This window comes from Anneissia japonica, unplaced genomic scaffold (genome assembly GCF_011630105.1).
Source record: "Anneissia japonica isolate Jap-2015-1 unplaced genomic scaffold, ASM1163010v1 scaffold287869_len1821871_cov162, whole genome shotgun sequence".
Classification (NCBI taxonomy): Eukaryota; Metazoa; Echinodermata; class Crinoidea; order Comatulida; family Comatulidae; genus Anneissia; species Anneissia japonica.
Window position 1 is genome coordinate 1,205,608 of NW_022741034.1, and position 5,523 is coordinate 1,211,130.

The following is a 5,523-nucleotide window of genomic DNA, read 5'->3' on the forward strand; positions in this document are numbered from 1 at the left end:
AGATGAAGGTGTTGATGCAGATTTTCTTGTCCAATTAAAATCGTCCATGGTATCTTGTACGAAGTTACAAATACTCGGATCTTCAAAATTACACTGGTAAGTATCTAGGGTTTTAATATTACAAAGGAAAATAATTAACTAAATGTAGTAACATTGGGTTGAAAAATACCGAAATTGCTGTAATATCTATTACGGAACTTGAGTGAGGTGCGTGAAAGCGGCATAAAAAGAGCAAGGCGTATGAGAGTGGGAAAAGATGGGATAAACTTAATATTACTTGGTTGTACGAGACGTATAGAAAAAAAACCAAGGAGAGCCACCTGGCATGTTGTACTGAATGTAGGTACCGAACATTGTGTCACGAAATCATCAGTTTGCCAGTCCAATACAATAGTATTAAAATACGATGCGATATACACATGGGTAGCTAATATGCAAATGAGGTGGTATAAACGTTGTGAAGTCAGACGAATTTTTCTCTGCTGCTATACAGCGTCAATCGTCAAGGGAATACGGCACAGTGCGTGCCTGCCGTTAGGTCGTACGGTAGGACCGCACGTAAGGCGGAGAATAGCAATGCGGTTGTGGATCCCGTGCTAGAACGAAATTATCGTGGTATAATTTTGGGTTATTGTGGGTTTCACTTTACACTAGAGCATTGCAGCCGTCGTGTACGGTGAGTACTTTTTAATAAGTTAGGCTTATAATTATCAATCATTGGAATACCCCGCATGAAATGTGTTAATATTTATATCATGTGCACATCTTGTTCTCGCATTTTTGTAAGGTTGGTTATTTTAATTTTAAGGCTGACTCCTTGGTACAAATTGATCGCTCGTCTGAAGGAAGATTGGTGTTAGCCGATACATGGTGTTCGCGACCCATAGATAGAGGCAAGGCAGAGCGGTGAGACAAAGTGCGAGCCAGTGAGTCATACGAGCCAATGCGGGAGCCAGCGAGCCATACATTTTAAATCCTTTTTTTTTTCCACCGGGGAGCTTTGTGTGTGTGTGTGTGTATATTTATATATTTATTTATATATTTTTATATTTATTTGTATATTTATATATATATTTATTTGTATATTCATTTATATATATATAGGCCTGTGTATATATTTATTATATATTTATTTATATATTTATTTATATATTTATTTTTATATACTTATTTGTGTATATATATTTATATATATATTTATTTATATATGTAATATATTATTGTTTTATATTATATACTGTAATTATTTATATATTTATTTATATATATATATATTAATAAGTTCATATATTTTTTATATACTTATTTGTATATATATATATATTTATACATATATATATTTATATATATAAATATTAATATATTTATTAATATATTTATTTGTATATTGTATATATATATTAATATATATATATTTGTAGATATATTAATAAATATATTAATATATATAAATATATGTAATGTCTTTAACATTGTTGTTTAATGAGTTTTTTGAAGTGAGGCCTCTTTGGGGCGCTTTCAGTTCAACTAGTTAAAACGGTAGTTATGGTACCATATGTTCTGCGCTGGATAGCCAGTGATCTTGGATATAGCCAGTAATATTGGATACGTCTTGAGAGGACAGCACAGTTTATTTACCAATAAATGTTCAACGAATGAAAAGTGAACACGGTTATACGACTGGATTTCAATATTGTCTTTTATTGTCGGGCCAGTACAGTAAATAAACTAAGATGTCAATCAAGTCTAGATCATCGAAGCACTCATCGGCAATCTCTCTCACTGCCGCTGAGCCCAGAGCAGATGCTGCTGTAGCGGAAGCCCGCCTCCGATATGCCCAAAAAAGAGCACAAGCAATGGATGCCCTGAAGGCAGAGCTGGAGCTAGATAATATTCAAGTACAGGAAGCCTTAGCCGCAACTGAAGCCAGAGCATCTGTACTACACGTATACGACGAGGATAGTATTGATACTAGCCCAGTGGGTTCACTATTGGAGTTACCGGTGGATGATCCGCACGGCCGCACATCAAATTATGTGACGGAGATTCAAGATGCTGATGATGAGTAGTTGGATGACCAGCCTCTGGATCAGCAAGAAAGAGGTGGTTACCAGGTCAACACTAATAGAGAGGATTCAAAGAAAGTGGAGTTACAGTTAGCCTCTCATATAAGCAGAATCATGTTCAAACGGGACATAATCAAGACCAGCCTACCCACATTCGATAACAAACCAGAAACGTATAATTTTTGGAAACATAGTTTCAAGAGTAAATTGGAGGACCTCCAACTCTTGCCCACTGAAGAAATCGACCTGTTGATGAAGTATACGACCGGCCAATCAAAACAACAAGTGTTAAGCATTAGCATTGCCAACACAGCCTAGAACGAAAAGATGTCATCTACCCACCATTCAGCCACTTTTGCCAGTTTATAAGAAAACAAGCTAAAGTTAGAAACAACCCAGCCCTAACCGGACAGACGCCTCAAGTCAGAGAGCATAGGGTGTCTACTAGGAAAACCAACACTCAACCCGAGCACAAAGCCATGTGCCCTATACATAACTCAAACTCGCACACATTAAAAGAGTGTAAGAAATTTAAGACAGGATCTGCTCAAGAGAAATATCAGCATTTAAAAGAGTTTAACCTATGCTTCAGGTGCCTAGATCCATCGCATCGCAGAAGAGCTTGCAAGGTGCTAATAAAATGCGAGGAATGCAGCAGTACAGATCATGTGACCTCAATGCAGTCACACCAAGGCGGGGAGCAGGCAGCTGAGGAAAATACCACTCGCCAGCATAATATTGCCACTGCCTGCGCACAAGTATGTGGAGACGATACAGCAGTGAAGGGCAAATCATGCGCAAAGATTGTTCCTGTGGTTGTCAGTCACAAACGTGATAAAACAGTGACTGTCCGAACATATGCTAATTTCGGAGAAGCTTCTTGACCTATTTGACGTCCAATATCAAGAAACAAATAATTCGCTCACATCCTGTAATGGAGTAATGCAGGCAAACGGCAGATATGCTAGTGGATTCGTTGTTAGTAATCTGGATGGCACAGACCAATTAGACCTGCCACCAATGAGTGTAATCAGCTTCCAGATGCAAGGGAAGAAATTCCGACACCAGCAGTGGCCATGCAACACCCTCATTTAAATGGTATAGCGCACCTTATCCCAGAGCAGGATGAACGCTGCTCTATCACACTGCTAATAAGAAGGGATTTCATCGAAGCACATGATGTTCTAGACCGACGGGCGCACCGTACGCACAAAGGCTGCGATTGGGTTGGGTAATCATCGGCGAAACCTGCCTTGGAGGGTCCCACATGCCCAATTCCATTGGAACATACAGAACGAGTATCATTATACAAAACAATGGGAAGCCTTCAACATTGGACCCATGTCCCAACCAGATAAAAGTGGAAGAGCTATTTAACAAGGGTGAGGATTCCATGCGTTTATCTAGGGAAGAGAAGCAGTTTGTCAATACCATGGAGACTGAAGGAAAGCTAAGTTCAAATAATATGTGGACAGCTCCATTACCGTTCAGATCACGTAGACCAAGGCTACCAAATAACCGCGAACAGGCATTGAAAAGGGCATGCATACTGCATAAAAGTCTTGTCAAGGATTGCGTCAAAAGGCAACACTTTATTACCTTTATGAAAGGAGTTTTGGACAACGGACATGCGGAAAGGGCCCCACCACTCAACAAGGATGAAGAATGCTGGTACCTACCGTTTTTCGGTGTTTATCATCCCAAGAAAAGGGATAAGATACGAGGCGTATTTGATTCCTCTGCCACCTTTCAGGGAGTGTCATTGAACAAGGTACTGCTCAAAGGCCCTGATTTGACAAATGGACTAGTAGGGGTACTAATGCGTTTCAGAAGGGAAGGTGTCGCTGTCTGTGATTGTTTTGGAGTGGCCGAGGAGCACAGGAACTTTTTAAGATTTTTCTGGCATGAAGAAAATGACATTAACAAACCGTTAGTGGAGTATAGGATGTGTAAGCACGTATTTGGAAACAAACTTTCTCCAGCAGTACTGTTGCTAACTATGACCTACGAGACTTCATCAAAAATGCTGATCCTGATGTAGAATTTGTCAGTATCAATTTCTATGTAGATGATGGGTTAACATCTTGCGAGGATCATGAAACTGCAATATCATTGGTGAAAAGAACGCAGGCTGCTTTAATGAATGGTGGCAAAATACGCCTACATAAAATTGCTTCTAACAGCCAAGAGGTACTAAACGCATTTGATCGAGAAGAAATTGCAAAGGACATCAGAGATTTCAATGTGGAAGTAGGTGGTGCTCCTCTCCAAAGAAGTCTAGGCTTACAGTGGAGATAATGTGAAGATGTCTTCACCTTCCATATTGACTGTGAAGAAAAACCATTCACAAAGCGTGGTATTCTAGCAACCATTAATAGTATATACGACCCCTTAGGATTTGTTTCTCCGGTTTTGGTGCATGGAAGAGTCCTGTTCCGTAACATGATGCTACTCAAAGCAGATTGGGACGATCCACTGCCTGCACACATTAAATATGAATGGGAGTCATGGAAAGCAAATCTACGGAAGTTGGAGTTATTGCGTGTACCAAGAACTTATCACAAAATTAAAAGAAGAGAAGTAGTGGATTCAACTGTACATGTGTATTGTGACGCCTCTGAGCAGGCTGCCATAAGAGACGCCGGTTACTGGGTAACAGGCTGCAAAAGGCTAGTGTCGTCTGTCATACACGAATATGTCATTTGTCGTAAACTAAGAGGCAAGCTGAGTTTTCAGCGTATGGCAAACCTTCCAGAAGAGCGACTAACACCAGGACCTCCATTTAGCCAAGTTGGTGTAGACTGCTTCGGTCCCTGGCAAGTTTCCGCTAGGAGAACTAGAGGTGGTGTTGCACAAAGCAAGCGCTGGGGAGTGTTATTCACTTGCCTATCTTCAAGGGCTATCACACTGAAGTCGTAGGAGAACTCAGCACATCATCCTTCATAAACGCACTACGCCGATTCATTGCTATTAGAGGCAAAGTTCAAGATCAAGGAACTAATTTAGTTGGGGCGATCAACGATGAACACCTGCAGACATACTTAATGAAGAATGGTGCAGAATGGAAACTCAATCTTCCACATGCCTCTCATATGGGAGGGGCATAGGAACGATTGATAGGCGTGACCAGGAGAATCCTAGACTCTCTCCTTTTGGATTGTAAGCACAGAACGTTAACAAATGAAATACTAACAACGTTCATGGCTGAATTTATGGCCATAGTAAATTCACGCCCACTAGTACCATTATCATCGGACCCACAAGATGCGACAGTGTTAAGCCCGTCTATGTTGTTGACCCAGAAGAGTGGTTGTGTCGAAGAGATGGTTGTCGACAAAGACACCAGCAATATGTATCGAGCCCATTGGAAAATGGTACAATGTTTATCGGATAGGTTTTGGAAGAAGTGGAAGAATCATTACTTACAAATTCTCCAACAAAAGCAAAAGTGGTGTAC